The following is an 18,865-nucleotide window of genomic DNA, read 5'->3' as shown; positions in this document are numbered from 1 at the left end:
CTGTGATGGTCTACTGCAAGAACCACAGAAAAAAATCCTTCCCATAGAGGGAAATCCGCTGCTGATAATCCTTGCATTCGGCACAAGGGACAGTGACAGTAGAGGTTGTAATCAGTCCGGCACCTCCCTGTACATTCATCTGATTGTAAGGACCTAGATCACACAAACGCCCAAAGAAGGCTTCAAGTGTTATGTGGTGTGGTTGTGAGGCTACTTGTCGTGGTATAGTGTGTTGCCTCTCGACCTTTTCAATCTGCTTGGCCATAAGCAAACACCACCTCGACTTGTTCCCTACATACACTACTGGCCATTAAAATTGCTGCACCGAGAAAAAATGCAGATGATAAACGGGTATTCATTGGACAATTATATTATACTAGAACTGACATGTGATTACATTTTCACGTAATTTGGGTGCATAGATCCTGAGAAATCAGTACCCAGAACAAACACCTCTGGCCGTAATAACGGGCTTCATACGACTGGGCAATGAGTCAGAGCTTGGATGGTGTGTACGGGTACAGCTGCCCATGGAGCTTACACGATACCACAGTAGTGACTGGAGTATTGTGACGAGCCAGTTGCACGGCCACCATTGACCAGACGCTTTCATTTTGTGAGAGATTCGAGAATGTGCTGGCAAGGGCAGCAGTCGAACATTATCTGTATCCAGAGAGGCCCGTACAGGACCTGCAACATGCGGTCGTGCATTATCCTGCTAAAATGTAGGGTTTCGGAGGGATCGAATGAAGGGTAGAGCCACGGGTTGTAACACATATGAAATGTAACGTCCACTGTTCAAAGTGCCGTCAATGCGAACAAGAGGTGACCAAGACATGTAACCAATGGCACCCCATACCATCACGCCGGGTGATACGCCAGTATGGCGATGACGAATACATGCTTCCAATGTGCGTTAACCGCAATGTCGCCGAACACGGATGCGACCATCATGATGCTGTAAACAGAACCTGAATTCATCCTAAAAAATGACGTTTTGCCATTCGTGCACCCAGGTTCGTCGTTGAGTACACCATCGCAGGCCCTCCTGTCTGTGATGCAGCGTCAAGGGTTAACGCAGCCATGGTCTCCGAGCTGATAGTCCATGCAGCTGCAAGCGTCGTCGAACTGTTGTTGTCTTGCAAACGTCCCCATTTGTTGACTCAGGTATCGAAGCGTGGCTGCACGATCCGTTACAGCTATGCGGATAAGATGCCTGTCATGTCGACTGCTAGTGATACGAGGCCGTTGGGATCCAGCACGGCGTTCCGTATTACCCTCCTGAACCCACCGATTCCACATTCTGCTAACAGTTATTGGATCTCGACCAAAGCGAGCAGAAATCTCGTGATATGATAAACCGAAATCGCGATAGGCTACAATCCGACCGTTATCAATGTCGGAAACGTGATAGTACGCATTTCTCCTCCTTACACGCGGCATCACAACAACGTTTCACCAGGCAATTCCGGTCAATTGCTGTTTGTGTATGAGAAATCGGTTGGAAACTTTTGTCATGTCAGCACGTTGTAAGTGTCGCCACCGGCGTCAACCTGCTCTGAAAAGCTAATCATTTGCATCTTACAGCGTCTTCTTCCTGTCGGTTAAATTTCGCGTCTGTAGCACGTCGTCTTCGTGGTGTAGCAATTTTAATGGCCAGTAGTGTAGATACTCGTTCATTCTTCTGTTTATAGTCCGTTGTGTCACACAGGATGCAACACTCAAGGAACACACGGCGCGTGGCAAAAGGAAGTTTCGTTCGTCAACTCCATCTACAATGGCTACGACTCATTTCCGGACACATATCCATAGAACGTGCAGTTTATCGGCTGCATTAATGGTTGATTTAAGTGGTTTGATTTGATATTCACTGAGGATGAAGAACTAACCAACATTTCTCGCTACTGCGTGCGTCATCGTGTAACATTTTCCCACTGTGAAACCAACTATACATTTATAAACACTCTTTCCGTTCCCCATCAGAGAGACCTGAAATCTTTATGCAGGAATTTTAGAACATGTTTTTTGCTTGCGTATCATGTCATTTCTGGAAACCCAGAATCTACTCTGTAGGAATCAATATGGATTCCGGAAACAGCGATCGTGTAAGACCCAACTCGCTTTATTTGTTCATGAGACCCAGAAAATATTAGATACAGGTTCCCAGGTAGATGCCATTTTCCGGAAGGCGCTCGATACAGTACCGCACTGTCGGCTGATAAACAAAGTAAGAGCTACACCACGAAGATGACGTGCTACAGACGCGAAATTTAATCGACAGGAAGAAGACGCTGTGATATGCAAATGATTAGCTTTTCAGAGCATTCACACAAGGTTGACCCCGGTGGCGACACTTACAACGTGTTGACATGACGAGGCTGTGTGGCTGGATTGACGAGTTTTTAACAAACAGAACACAGCATGTTGTTCTCAGTGGAGAGACGTCTACAGATGTAAAAGTAACCTCTGGCGTGCCACAGGGGAGTGTTATGGGACCATATATATATGGTGCTATTTATATAAATGACCTAGTAGATAGTGTCGGAAGCTCCATGCGGCTTTTCGTGGATGATGCTGTAGTATACAGAGAAGTTGCAGCATTAGAAAATTGCAGTGAAATGCAGGAAGATTTGCAGCGGATAGGCACTTGGTGCAGGGAGTGGCAACTGACCCTTAACATAGACAAATGTAATGCACTGCGAATACATAGAAAGAAGGATCCTTTAATGCATTATTATAAGTTAGCGGAACAAACACTGGTAGCAGTTACTTCTGTAAAATACCTGGGGGGATGCGTACGGAACAATTTGAAGTGGAGTGTTCATATAAAATTAGTTGTTGGTAAGGCGGGTGCCTGGTTGAGATTCATTGGGAGAGTCCTTAGAAAATGTAGTCCATCAACAAAGGAGGTGGCTTACAAAATACTCGTTCGACCTGTACTTGAGTATTGCTCATCAGTGTGGGATCCGTACCAGGTCTGGTTGACAGAGGAGATAGAGAAGATCCAAAGAATAGCGGCGCGTTTCGTCACAGTGTAATTTGGTAAGTGTGATAGCGTTACGGAGATGTTTAGCATACTCAAGTGGCAGACTCTGCAAGAGAGGCGCTCGGTATCACGGTATAGCTTGCTGTCCAGGTTTCGAGAGGGTGCGTTTGTGGATGAGATATCGAATATATTGCTTCTCCCTACTTATACCTCCCGAGAAGATCACGAATGTAAAATTAGAGAGATTCGAGCGTGCACGGAGGCTTTCCGGCAGTCATTCTTCCCGCGAACCATACGCGACTGGAACAGGAAAGGGAGGTAATGACAGTGGCACGTAAAGTGCCCACCGCCACACACCGTTGGGTGGCTTGCGGAGTATAAATATAGATATAGATGTAGTTCAGGATTTTTCCTTTATGCATTCCTGACATTAATTTTAATTTCTACATTAGACTAACGTAAAGCCATTGCTGCCGCTTACCTAGGTTCCATCGTATGTCTGCAGAACTCTCGACTGAAAGGACTGTGCAGTAGGTCATGGAGCAGAACTGCCTTCTCGGGTTCCAGTGTTAGACACTGCTGTCTAGTGCGCTCTGGCGGTGGAACGGCATACTTCAGTATCCGGTAATTGACGCTTCATCAGTTACAGAGATCTCTCTGTAAGCAACTTGACGTCGAACGCGTCACTGGAAATGTTGGCCGAGAATCGCAGCGAATCCTTCTTAACCCACGGAGGAGCTGTTTGATGACAGTCGCAACATTCCGGAGACGACAATATCGGTAGAGTGTTCGGGGATCTACCCTAAACTACATCTGTTGCACTCCTCAAGTTACGATGACGTCCTTACAAAGCACCAGACTGTGTCAAGTTGGTTAATGGAAATTGAGTGAATCCTTCCGAGAATCCGACGAACCAGAACTTAGTATTATCCTTCCGCGAATGAGGTTCTCCTTATCCATTGACCCGGATAAATTCGAGCTGCTGCCTGGACACAGCACATTGTAGGATTGGAATAATTCAATGATAATAACGAGGCTGCTTTATATTAATAACTACAGCATAATCAGTATGTGGGTTTACCACTTTTATACTTAATAGTGTTCAATCCATATCATATAATCACGATCTGCATTCGAAGAAAACTGGTTCTCCGACAATGGATGCTGGCAGCCACGACATCAATAAATTGTTGTATAGGGAGAATATAATTAAATTTTTAAACCGCTGAGGAAATAATACCACTGGTCAGAATGACGTCAAATTGCAACGGAATATTATCGGAGAAGGGGGAAAACGTATGGCAGAAGAAAAATAAATAGTTAAAAAATGTAGCAATAGAAGGCGCTGTAAGCACCATAATTTAATAATGGTCTACTACAAACGACTAATGACAAATGAATCATACAAAAAAGCATAAAGTGTACGTTTGACGTTACACGAACTGTACTACTCAGTGTTCATGGGTGTTCAGGTGTGATACTGTTAGTTATGTAAGCCCATCCACCACGACAAAGTAGAATCACATCGTATAGGAGAAATTGGTTTTTTAATTGTCCTGAGGCAGAATCCCGCATAAGGAAGATCACTCACATGGTTTTTTGATTATCATGAGGCAAAAAACCGCATGAAAAGCATCAATAACATCGGTTTTTAACTGTCCTTGGGCCAAAAACAGCATAAAAAGCATGAATCGAAATTAAATCGGATTATTGATTTCCGTGTGCCAGGCGCAAAACATGTTCAGTATGCTGTCCATCGCTTTCTGCAACAAGTTGAAATCGAGAAACAGCATGTTCCACAACTGATCGAAGTGTTTCAGGGGTCACTTTCAGAATGCGTTCCTTCAATGCAGCTAAGTTTGTAATCGGAACACTGAACACAACATCTTTCAGATACCCCCACAGCCAGATGGTTATCGGGACGGCTAGGCTTTAACGAAATGGTGGTTGATAATTCTAGCATTTCCCAAATTGCCCTTCAGCAGCTGCTTAACTGGATTTTCAGTGTTCGGAGGTATTGCATAAAAATGATCCCATCCACACTGTTGGAGAGCTGGAATGACGTGGTTGCGCAAAAGATACGCATAGCGCTTACCAGTGACGGTATAGGTAACAGGACCGGAAGCACCTATCTCTTCGAAAAAAAATATGGTCCTATGATAAATGATGCCGTAAATCCCCACCGTACAGTGACTTTTTCAGGATGAAGTGGTGCTGGTTGATATGCTTGTGGATTTTCCGTTGCCCATATTTGACAATTGCGTGTATTGATATATCCTGTCAGATGGAAGTGGGCTTCGTCTGTCCACAAAATCTTCGACAGCCAATCATTGTCCACTTTTATTCAAGTAAGTAATTCTAAGGCAAAGGTCTCTCTTGCTGGCAGGTCAGCAGGAAGCAATTCCTGCAAATGGGTAATTTTGAATTGATAGCAAAGAACGATGTTTCGTAGGATTTTGCACACCGTGCTTATGGGTATGGTTAATGTTCGGGCAATTTTCCGTGCACGACTGGTTTGCACACCACCACTCGTCTCCTCTTGCACTGCTGTGGCCACCGCTTCCACTGACGTCGAATCAATTCGTTGCACACCGAAAGAACCCGTCTTTTCGAATTTCCGGATCAGTTTCTCCAGACCCATGGCAGGCATCGGATCAACGCCTTTTTTGAAACCCTTCAGTGTCCGGAACTTCTGCAGAGCGACGAGTACACAGTCATCATTCTTGTAATACAGCTTTACAAAGCAGAGCGCGATTCTTAATTGCGACAGTAATGGCGAACGTCGCAGACTCGAAAGGAGGGAAAGACGTTTACCCGGCGTGTTTATACCGACTTCAATGGGTCGTGCGTATGGCAGGTGTTTTCATTTACGCATTCTGACACATACAACGCCATCTATTGGTCAATTTTCACACTATTTTTTTCCTTCTGCCATACGTTTCCCCTCTTCTCCGATAATATTCCGTTGCAATTTGACGTCATTCTGACCAGTGATGTTGTTTCTACGGCGTTTGGGAAGTTTAACTTTAATTATAATCACCCTGCATATATTCCAGTCCCTGTGTTCCGCTACAGCTATTACTAACTCGCACAAGGAGCATCCCTCTATATCCGAATACATTTGCCGGCACGGTAGCTCAGCGTGTTCGGTCAGAGGGTTACGTACCCGCTGTAGTAAAAAAACTGAGTTAATCGATCATCAACGACCTTCGTCGGATGACTTACGACGTCCGCCCCGAGCAGATACAACGATCAAAAGCGAACAAAACGAGATTTAAAAAAAAAAAAAAAATACATGTCCAATACGGTGTACTGTATTCTATTATTCAAATACTTTTTGAGCCAGTCTTGTATTAGCGAAGATATTCCATATATTCATACGTTTATTAGTAGCCTTCAGTGTAGAATGGTGTCACATGCCTACCGAAATGGCCGAGCGGTTCTAGGCGCTACAGACTGGGACAGCACGACCGCTACGGTCACAGGTTCGAATCCTGCCTCGGGCATAGACGTGTGTGATGTCCTTAGGTTACTTAGGTTTAAGTAGTTCTAAGTTATAGGGGACTGATGACCTTAGAAGTTAAGTCCCATAGTACTCAGAGCCATTTGAACCAATTGAACCTTCCGAAAATCTAGCAAAACTGAGTACAGTTGTTGGCTGCTTGTCCAGGTGTTGGACAAAATGACGGCAACATCTCGAGAAATGCTAGCTTGCACCTAAATGCAGATCTAGCCAAGCCTGCACGTTATGCTGTCACATTTGACCACGAACGACACCCGTACAATACCAAAAAATGGTTCAAATGGCTCTGAGCACTATGGGACTTAACATCTATGGTCATCAGTCCCCTAGAACTTAGAACTACTTAAACGTAACTAACTTAAGGACAACGCACAACACCCAGTCATCAAGAGGCAGAGAAAATCCCTGACCCTGCCAGGAATCGAACCCGGGCGCTGGAAGCGAGAACGCTACCGCACGACCACGAGCTGCGGACTGTACAATACCCTCAATACGGTGCAAGTCTCTTTCGTGGTCAGACTAGTGTTCTGTGTAGTTGCGTGAGCGTTGTGTTGGAGTTAACTGAGTTCGAACTTAGGCAAATTGTTGTTCTTCGTACGCAGGGTGCTTCCTTAACCATGGAGTCAGAAGTATTCGTTGTTTCAAGAGGCGCCGTATCGAAGATTTATACCGCATACAAGGAAAGGCGAGAACCATCTTCCGCTAAGTCACAACGCATACGAAATTATCTGAGTAATCGTCGCAGTCAGTCACTGAAGAGGATCTTGACGAAAAATCAGAGGGTGACAGCAACAAATATCACTACAGAATTGAAATTCGCACCCGCAAACCCTGTCGGCATTGAAACAACAAGAAGGGAGCTCCATTAGCAGGAAAATGCAGTACGGGCTGGAATTCCAAAACCACTCGTTAAGGATACAAATGCCCGTAACAGAAATAGGACGTACCGAGGGCATAAAACCTGGGTTGTGGAGCAATGGAAAAAAGTCATTTGGTCGGACGAGTCTCGTTTCATACCGATTCGAAATTCTGTCCGAGTTCATGTTTAAAGAGTGTAACGTGGCAGGACTTTTCTCACAATTTGGGCGGCCACACCGTTATATTTATGGGACCCATGGATACTCGGCAAGGCCGCATTACTGCAAAGGATTGTGTGACATTTTTGCCTGGTCTGATCCATCACATGATACAAAGCTTATTGCCCAGGGATGATAATATTTTTTAACAAGACAGGGCCCCTGCTGACACAGCTCGCATCGTCCAAGACTGGTTTTGTGAGCACGAGGGTGAATTGTCCCAAATCCGCTCACCACAGTTACCAGATCCAATATTATTTAGTCCTTATGGTCTACTTTGGAGAGGAGGCTGCGTAACAGCTGTCCACCTCCATCATCATTACCTGAGCTTACAACTCTTTGCTGGAGGAATCGCTTAGTATTCGCTTGGAAACAATACAGGACCTTTATTTATCCACTCCGAGACAAGTGGAAGCTGTTTTGAAAGCCAAGGTACCTCCTGCACCACATTATGCACGGTAATGTGTTTTGTTTTTATTGTTTTCATAAATTTTCTTGAATCCCTACTCACTCTTTGTTAGAATCATCTTCCCCCTCCACCCCCGCACCCCCTCATGGAGCCTGTTGGAACTTAAAACATACTCTATGGCCCTGCAGCTAGAAATCAGCGATGATGGTCTGAAATTCTGTTTAACTGATCTTTTACCCCTTTTGTAAACAGAAGAGATCTGTGCTCGTCTTCACTCCCGCGGGACTACTAGCTGCCCAAGGGAATCTCAATAAATACGATCTAGGGAAAGAGCGAGTTCCACATCGTACTTATGACAGTCTCTTAGAATGCTACAGAGACAGAGTAGCAGAAAGGCAGATGGGCAGTCGTAAAGTAATGAAACGAATTACCAAGGGTTGTCCACATGGGTCAAACTATCGTCACATCTTCTGGGACATTTCTACTGAACCCCTCCTGTACTTAACAGATATGGACAATAGGACAGATGGAGTTGTGTATGTAGATGATGTACTGGTACTGGCTCTGCGAACAACAGAGCCCAGCTAGAAGAGAAAGCCAGCGGAACACTATATGACGCCACATTGTGATGTAGCAATAATAAAATTGGCGACACAAACATGAAATGAACAATCGTGACAGATATTTTTGGGTGCAGATGTCAAATGAAATTTCCATGAACACATAAAGTTGAAGTTGACAACCAAAACTGAAAAGCACTGTACCTATTGACAAAGCTAAGTTCAAACAGTTAAAGACTACTTCTGCAAGTTATGCGACCATACCACTGCATCCTCTTCGAATTAGTGGTAAGCCTTTTTTCCAGAAAAGTGTGCACATATACTGACCTTAGTCTCAAACAGGTCCTCGATCGGATGGGGATACAGGAGTGCCCTTCTCAGACTGCCAGGGACGTTCGGTACACCTCAGTAGAATACTGTTCGTGGTACTTGGATATATGAGATGGTAAGACTAGAGAAATCAGATTAATAAAGTTATCAGTATGTACATAACAAACACCAACTTAAATTCCAGCGAGAAAGATACATGGAAAGATGATTTGGACACGAGTGTCAAGGGACTCAGAGTGTATGAAACCTTCATTCAAAGTTGGCAGCATTAACTGACCTGTCATCTACCTTGTCTTCTATTTATACTCTTGCTAATTATGAAAACATCACTTATATTTCCATTTCAGTTATCTGGTTTAAAAACATTGCAACGAAAATAACGGAAAAAAGCGGAAAATGAAATCGGCCCACCTGCGGGTGTGTGTGGGTGGGAGAGCTGTATGGAGTTAGTCAGCCAGCTTAGACCCCCCAGACGGACATATCGGCTAAGCTGCCAATTTAAGTCCCACCTCAAGAAGTCAGATGGTAGGTCATTAAAATACATTAGCACGTGAAGAAAAAGTATCGAGTGCAAAATTTAACTCTAGTTTCGTTAGGGCTAATTGCCTTTTTCTCTCTAAGTAGCCTCAAGTGCCTTTCACTAGGGTGGCAATAATTCTATTAATGGTATGCTTCTGGGTACACAGATATTTCTTGTTTCCATTTTTTGTACAATATTTAGCCGACCGACCCATTTGTCGTCTTCTGGAGCTGTGAGTTTTGCTGTTATGTTCACTCACTGGATAGGCTCCAACGTGACAAAGGGCAGTAATACTCGTTAAAAAGACTAGTGGATCCGTCGGCGAAATATTGTGCAAAACATGTAGACAAGAATTGGCCGTGCATCGAGAAGCTCATCACTGATAAATGATGCTGAAAACGTCAGAGATATCTCGTCGTGAACTCTAATTTAGCAGTCTCTGTATCGGTCATACATTTGTAGGACAATAATTATGTTCGTGCATGCATACATTTTGAAATGGGGAGTTTAATATCAAAGGAAGAATCAACAATCAACCGGCTGCATGCCCAAACATGATTGAATATCCAATTTTCGGTAATTCATTAGAAATCACATTTAAAATAACTCGGTGATTGATTCAACTGAAAGCATTTGGTGAAGCCCCCTCCCCGCCTACCCTTTTGTACCCTTTTGTCGTCTTCTTCTGATGTACATCGCAAGACGCGAATCGATTTGAGGTCTGTTAAATGAAAAACATTTAATGTAAAATTATTGTACTTTTATGTCCATTTGCTGATAAAAACAAATAGAGCCAAATACGTTAAAACCATTTATGATTAATTATTGAAAATTCACTTCCTGTTTTAACTATAATTTTTTATTAATTGTTTTATCATAGCTGCAAGAAGCGCAGCCATTGTTAGTTGCGATTATATAGCAACTTCGTCTGTACTTCTAGTTGAAAATAGCATGGATTTGTGTTAAACTAACTTGCAAAAAATTTAATAATTTTTTTATTGGTGGCATCAATTAAAATGATTTATTGGGAAAAGGAAAATCTTAATTAAAAAAGAACTCCTCTATCTTTTGTTGGGCGCCATCTTAACTTTTATCACAGCGGCAAATTCAAATTATTTGAAACTGCAAACTTTCAATTTTCCGATGTGTAAGAAATAAATGTGCACCGGTGGTACTGAACTCTATTTATAAAAGAAAAAATTAATCGAATCAGACTGCATTTTCTAAGAACACTGCTGATGGTATTTATTGTTGAACAAGATTTCATTGCTGATGTATGTGGCCAAAATTAAACTACGCACGAATCAGGGAGAAAAATATTTCTGGTAGCATACGTCAGTGTTGTGTGCGGGTGGTATTCTGTGGTTCCTTTTCATGATCAATTTGCTAAGAATACTTAAGTCCATCGAAGACAAAAAAAATTATAAAAGCTCTGACGTACGATCTATAATTTTAGTGACATGAACACAGCTTACAGTCAACATTATTACACTACGTCAGGTGGAATTCTTGTGCAATTTGAACAAAATAATTATCCGGGAGAAGCTGTAGTTTGAATAATGCATTATACATGTGTATAATATTGTCAGTACCGTTTATAAAAACAAATCAATGCAACTGCTAATAAAATATAGTGAATTCAAACCGCAGAATACCATAGGGTATCGTATCTTCCATATTCATTGGACGATACACAAAAACCGCCACACCCTCCCAACCATTGCGGGTAACCACACTCAACACAACCATCCCCTTGATGATATATATATATATATATATATATATATATATATATATATATATATATATATATATACATGTGTGTGTGTGTGTGTGTGTGTGTGTGTGTGTGAGAGAGAGAGAGAGAGAGAGAGAGAGAGAGAGAGAGTACTGTCGCAGAAGGCGTTAAGCCTCTCCGGCTGCAGGCGAAGAAATCCCCACTGCTGGTGCGCGTGTGCCCCAGGGCGAGACTAGACTGGTAATGCCCCCGTCAATCGTACAGCTGTTTACGTCACTTCCTGCACCTTTGCGAAAGGCAGGAGAGGACGATGCTCGCCGTGCCTCCATAACATTTTATGGAGATATTTTCGGACTGGTTGTGCGCTGCAGTACGCGGGCGAGGAGAAGAACGGCGAGTGAGGAGAGAGAGAGTGTGTGTGTGTGAGAGAGAGAGAGAGAGAGAGAGAGAGAGAGAGAGGGAGAGGGAGAGGGTGGGGGTGGGGGAGAGAGGGAGAGTTACCAGTGCCGGGTTCTGACGGAGGCGGTGCTGAAGGCCCCCGGAAACCGTAAAGTCGCGGGAAGACCTGCGCTTCTCAACATGACCTCCGCACAAACAGGGACGGAATCGGTCTGCACTTCCAGAGGCAACATGAGGTGAATGCTATATCAGTGGGACCTGATTTTTGCTATTTCCTTCCCGAGAAAGAGAGCTCGTTCGAGTCTCTTTCAAAATCAAAAAAGTTCCGTTTAGGAAAACAGGAGATTGGGTAAAGCAATAACAGTGGGTGTTATGTTAGAAACGTTTCGAAAATGCCGGAGCAATTGAAATCGAGTTAATCTCAGTGTAATACTAAACAAAGTGATGTCCGAGAGTACTGAAACCAAACACTGTGTATTACAGAAATAAAGTACACTGACGTCATAGAAATTATGTTTAGCTTTTCTATGGCCATTTTCTTGGTAGTTGTTTCATTTTCACAGGCGACCTTGTGCAACGTACTTGATGACAATAGTCATTAAAAGTGCTTATCAGGGTTAGAAAGATACTTACAAAGGAGATAAACCTGAGACATGTATCTTTCTAAAAAGCGCTATTTACCGTCATGACCACAATGTTCACTACAGTTCAATTCTTTTACCTTGGTGGTTCGCGCATGCCCGCCCAGATGCGGGAGATTGCTGCGTTGCCAGTTGTACGCGCCAAGAAAAGCAGCGCCATAGTATAGTTCGCAAACTTACGTGTAGGGGGGAGCGCACAGTTTATGAAGTAGAGCCACGGTGGCTGTATTAACCATTTCGCTGCTACGGAGACGTGCTCCCCGCATTCCGCTATGTGCGCGATTTTGTCATCTTTGTACAGCTCGCCTGTGCAGACACATGGTGATTCGACTGCTTTGACACACTTTATCATTATATTTCACAATAACTATTTGGCCCAAAAATCTTATTTTTACACATCTTCTTAACTGATAACTCCCCCCCCCCCCCCCCCCCCAATAGATGACTTAATTTTGTTTCGATGTTCAACGCAGTTGTTGTGCAGTGTTATATGTAGTAAACCATTGCACGAAATTTTGAAGAGTTTGCAGAGGTAAAAGTCCATAGCGTATACTTTCCATATGGTCGAATATAGTTGCCACTAGAAATTTCAAAAAATTACATTCAAACGAATAAAATTCATGAAGTAAGACACTTCGATACTGTTTTTAAATAAAGAAAGTATTAAGCACCGATCAAGGTTTGAACTCAGAATCTTTTGCTTAACAGCCATACACTTTAACCATTACGCTAACACAACTCGACATTAACTTATCTTCAGGAGGACTTTAACATGAAACGCAAAATACAGACAAATACTGTTGGTATGATTATGAATTACTTACGTTTCGTCGAAGTACAGTAGGAAATAAACAATTACCACTGTTCTTTATTGCGAAAAAACGGTTGGTGAGAATGATACAAACACCTTTCCTTGCTATCGCCTGAATTAAGAGGCTTATTGCTTGTTTGGTTTAATTAATTAAAAGAATATGAAGCAATTGATATAAAGAATGCTTTTTCAAAACTTTCAATAAAAGAAAGTCTGTTATCAAGACATTGCTTTTGTCCAATCACTTTATTTATGACTGAACGTTTCTAAAACTGAAGACACTCGTCCTTGCTCTGCACTGCAGTCGAGCTCTGGCAACGTCGTTCTCTGTTCATTGGCTGACTGTATTTTGTGACGTCAGATGCGCAGAACGAACCTAGGCCCAGCCGCCGTCATAAATGATGCGCACTTTAGTCTCAACAGTCTTCAAAGAATTACTTAAATGTTGATAAAATTAGGGTAGTATTTTGTGTTTTGACATACGTAAGTGTCGTACTATCAACACACGTGCTACTGTTGTCATCTGCAGACAGTCGTCTGCATACACTGAAGTGGTGAGTATAATGAATCGGTTTTTGATAATGTTTTTATCAATGACTTAACAAAATGTTCAAATGTAGGTCGGGTTGGGTTGTTTGGGGGAAGAGACCAAACATCGAGTTCATCAGTCTCATCGGATTAGGGAAGGATGGGGAAGGAAGTCGGCCATGCCCTTTCGAAGGAACCATCCCGGCATAAGCCTGGAGCGATTTAGGGAAATCACGGAAAACCTAAATCAGGATGGCCGGTCCAAATGTGCGTGGCTTCCTAAGGGACCAAACTGCTGAGGTCGTCGGTCCCTAGACGTACACAATACTTAAACTAACTTATGCTAATAACAAAACACACACATCCATGCCCGAGGGAGCACTCGAACCTCCGGCGGGAGGGGCCGTGCAATCTGTGACATGGCGCCTCAAACCGCGTGACCTCTCCGCGCGGCAATGACTTAAAAGATAGTATTAATTGCAATCGCAGGTTTTTCGGAGATGATGCAGTTGTCTGTGAGGAAAACCAATCGACGAAAACCTGCAGTAGTGTTCTATCAAAAAGCGAAGGACCAGAACGCTGGGACAGAACATTAGTAGATACTGAACATGATATTCAAGGCCATCAGCAGATTGCATACAAAGCTTTGAAAGCATTGTGTACAACAGAAAACAATAGAATACGTCATCCTAATATAGCAGATGAAGAGTGGATTGAGTAAATTAGCCATTGCAGCAAATTCGCTTTAAACCTCGCGTCACTTCTACAACCGAGCTTGGTAGCAGATGCTACATCTACGTCTCCATCTGCATCTACGCAAACTACTGTGAAGCCCATAGTAGACCGTAATTCTTATTGTACCACGTGTTAAGGTCAACTAGACCAAGTTACATTGGAATCATGATGCTGAACAAAGTTTTCATAGCCTGTTAGTGTAGAGCAAGAGAAGCTATGTTGTGGGGTATAGATAACGAATAGTGGGCTGGGCAGTAATATAAGTATTTTGCCAGTCCCCTCCAGAATGTTTCATCCAGTGAAGGCCTGTAGCACTGTAGATATTTATTCCTCCATCGCCTAGGTATACTAAGTGATCATCATTGGCGATATTTGACAAAGTTATTCTATTTGCATTCTACGTTTACGTATGTACTCCACAACTGTCCTGGAGTGCGTGGAGGAAGGTAATTAGAGTAGAAAATTATTTGCCAGGTCTTAAGTTAGAGTGTCTGTAACAGATAATCGGTATCGTAAGCTGCTTCCATTAATGTACTGACAACAACACGGTACATGTGAGAAAATAAGAATGGGATATTAACAAAAATGAATCTATTAGAGCGGGTGGTCAGGCGAGAATTCCCAGAAGAGAAAAATGTGCGAGGTTAATTACCTCTGTACGTTAAATAAGGAGTTTATCTATTTTAGGCACAGACTTCTGCAGGAGGCGATATTATGGCCTGTGGCTTGTATAAAGAATATAGATGATTCAGAATTAACCACTCTCACTCCCTGAGATAATGTTTTATGAGGTAACAATTAGTTTATTATGTCCCATTAATTGATAAAAATAACTACATAAAACTGAAGTCCACAGAAACTGGTACACTGCATTCCATTGTAAGGAAACGCAGCATTCTCTTGTCTTCAGGGTGGCTAGATAAGAGACAAAAAAAAAAAAGAAAAGAGCCACGATATCAAGCGTGGCAGTCACAGGTAGCGGATGTGGTAGACACGGTCTTGCACATGCGAACCGCCCGCTGGGTGTATACATACGAGAATTTCTTCGTTTTATTCGTTTTACCAGATGTATGGACTTCTGTCGCACTCAATTCAAAATGGTTCAAATGGCTCTGAGCACTTTGAGACTTAACATCTTAGGTCATCAGTCCCCTAGAACTTAGAACTACTTAAACCTAACCAACCTAAGGACATCACAAACATCCATGCCCGAGGCAGGATTCGAACCTGCGACCGTAGCAGTCCCGCGGTTCCGGACTGTAGCACCTAGAACCGCACGCACACCGCGGCCGGCTCGCACTCAATGAAAACTGTCTTGGCATCATAAACCGTTAACTAAAAAATAGTTGCCGACTACTATTCAGCCAACATCTTCTTAGCGGTTAATGTAGCATCAAAGAAAAGTGACAAAGAACCGACGACAAATCGATGCCTGCTACGACAAGAGTTTTTGGATGAGTATTCGAGGTGATCCGAAATTATAATTTTGCGATGTGTACCTAACATGTATGATGTCATCTGTGATGCCCTAACCCTACTGTATGCCCAGTAGCACTCTCAGGTTCTGGAAATGACAGCAAATCGGGTTACTTTAGAGAAAGAGAGTCTTGGTTTGACACATGTTTATTATCCGTCAATATTCATCAAGTACCGATGAAAGCCGTACAAAATTCACTCCGAAGTCCTCTATTCAAAAACAAACGTCTCCGCTAAGCCTCATGAAGTGAAGGCGTGGAGCACTGTTATTGTTTTTTGATCATTTCATTGTCATTCAAGAGGAACACCTATGCGTCGTCAGATCCCTCACTATCCCTTCGCTTAACACCTCCAGCGACACGAACATTACACTATGCACCGAGATTCAGCTGCCCCCACCTATGGGCTTTAGGCAACCTATATCATGAAAAAGACATTCACATTCTCTTCCTTGCTGCTGTAGGGAAGCAGCCTACTCACGCCATATAAAATTCATATGCTTTCCATTGTGTGCCAGCCTTGTCCGCTGTAACTAGCTATGACGTCACAAATGTTCCGCAAACCTTAAAAATAAAGTAAATAATCTGAAAAGTTGATAGCATGTCAGGAGTGATGCTAAACTAATAATGTGTTAAGTTTCAGTTTGGTAAATTAAACAGTTTTCGAAATTTGGACGTTTTACGTAAAAATCATCGGCGCAACAGGAAGCAGCTAGAAACGTCAAAATTTATATTCGGATTCCTTTTTCCATTGTAATTTAATGGAAACAGCATGCTGGATCTCACAAAGTAATATTTTGGTTGACATTCATGACTTTCTGTTTTTGTGTCCTAAGAGTACAGAAGCAAGATAGATTAAGTAAGTCATTAGATAAAGCTAGGATGTTTAGATTTAGGTAGAATGGAGATACGCTATAATAACAAATATGTGAGAAGTTTCAAAAAGGTTGCTATAAAACTGTAGCTGTAGCGTCTCTCCAAAGGGCAAGTTCAGAGCTCATCTATTGCGTGCAGTACAACTAAAATAATTCTCTTGTCAAAAGTATTTAACCTAGCCACTTTAGAATTTTATTATAGATACTTACCTGTGTGCTGAATGCACAATTAAATCGAGAGCTTCATTGTCCTTCAGCGAATGAAGCAATTAATTATTTAGTAACTTGAAGTGGTGCTTTGTTGGCACAGCAGCTAGCCAGTAAGGAAAACGGCGGCTACGCCTTCGGCGATCCGCACCGCGGCTATATAAATAAGAGAGTGCGAGCTAGAGTAAGACCCCAGTTCTCTTCTAGATTCATATCAGCGCGTACTCAGTGTTGGAAGCCGCGTCGCGTTTGTGCAGTTGCCAGTAACAGCCTTGGATCCCATATTATGTAACTCTATATGCACTTAACAATGAGTTCACATTGGGGTACAGTGTTAGTTGCGGAACGACTCCAGTGATTTAGTCTCAGTTTGCGTATGTCGTATTTTCACGTGTCGCCGCAGGACAGACTTTCTACCATTACTAGTGTGGTGTTTGATGAGTATTAACATCAAATTTTGGCGAGCATTCACTTTGAACATTTACATCGCTAACGAGCATTGAACAGTTTCGCTATCTAGCGATAACAGGATCTGCACAAAAGACTCTGAACAGCTCTGACAGTACAATAGCTGATATGGGCAATTTGTCTGGAATTTTACGCTTTATCGTTTTCAGAATATAGTGAAAATTATTATAGTAAGCTGCATTTTCTATGAATCCCAGACATCATCCTAAATCCTCAGAATAACGAACTTCAGTAATCAATAACTTAAATTCTCCATCAGAGTGGGTACACTGAACTCTTAACTACAGGCATGCCAGCATTGTGGTTAGAGAGCCTGTGTTGAGACCAGCAACAGACAATAGAAAATATAATTCTTTTATTTTCCACCTGCCGCCCTAAACTACGTTCAAACCATTAGCCCTACAGAAAACAATGAACAGCATGTTTTTGTAGAAAATTTAGTGTAGTTAAATTTTATACTGGGATGCGCTTTTGCTAGGGGCTCAAGTTTTCGAACTGTTCAAGAAAAATGTACAAAAGTAACGTTTTTCTTGAATAACTCGGAAACGATGGCATCCAGCGAAAATGTATCCCACAACAAAATTTAACTACATTAAATTGCCTACAGTAAGGTCCTGTTCACTTTTTCCTTATGAGTAATAGTTTGCACGTAGCAAGCGAGAAAATCTCGTGCATGGTTTATGAAGGCACTGAGGATTGCGTAAAACATATAGACAGGGGCAGCTGACTCACCCATTGTGTACACTCATCGCAGTCACATACACTAAAAACATGCCATCAGGCATATTTCAAGTACCCGTCCAAGTACTGCCTACTGAAAGGGCTTGGTGCACACTGTGTACAAGACGAGAACGAAAAACGTGATTTAAAGTAACGTGGAAGAAATCATTCTCCGCAGAATTACGGATGACTTTTTTTCCTCCAGTAGAGAAAAAAATCCACACCTGGCCGTAATGACTTAGGTCGCTTCTGGATGCACAGTAACGTGAATCTCCCGTAACACTGGGGCACACAGTGATTTTAATCAGTAGAGCCTAAATCTCTTCGCAGTTCCGCTTAGGAGAATTGTGGCGCTGGCGCTGCGTTGAAAGCAACTAATCGCAGCAATTCTCAGATAACAGCCCCGGCTCGACAATAAATTCTGAGCGCAACAAACACGCAGATAACAGGAAGAGAAGAGCTGGGGAAAAAAGTAGGCACACTTGCTCTTCCTACGTCGCTCTCTCTCTCTCTCTCTCTCTCTCTCTCCCTCTCCCTCTCTCTCTCTCTCTCTCTCTCTCTCTCTCTCTTTCACCCGCCAGAGTACAAACAGCTCCAACATGTAGGAACAGAATTAACACAAACACGGTTACGTCGAATATACGACGTGCACTTGTGAATAAATTTAATCCTTTTTTCTCCCACTGTGTAGCCTACTCTGGGACCAATATTTAAAGAATTCGCCATCTCTTGAACGATTACTGTGAATGTTTAATTAAAAATTCCAGAGTACGTCACAGAATGCAGGCGACAAATTTCTCATATTCCCTCGTAGGGAAGAATGTCACCGTCTAAAGCGGTCAGTGGAACTACAAGTGCCCTTGT

This window comes from Schistocerca piceifrons, chromosome 1, assembly GCF_021461385.2.
Source record: "Schistocerca piceifrons isolate TAMUIC-IGC-003096 chromosome 1, iqSchPice1.1, whole genome shotgun sequence".
Classification (NCBI taxonomy): Eukaryota; Metazoa; Arthropoda; class Insecta; order Orthoptera; family Acrididae; genus Schistocerca; species Schistocerca piceifrons.
This window is presented reverse-complemented; position numbering follows the sequence as displayed.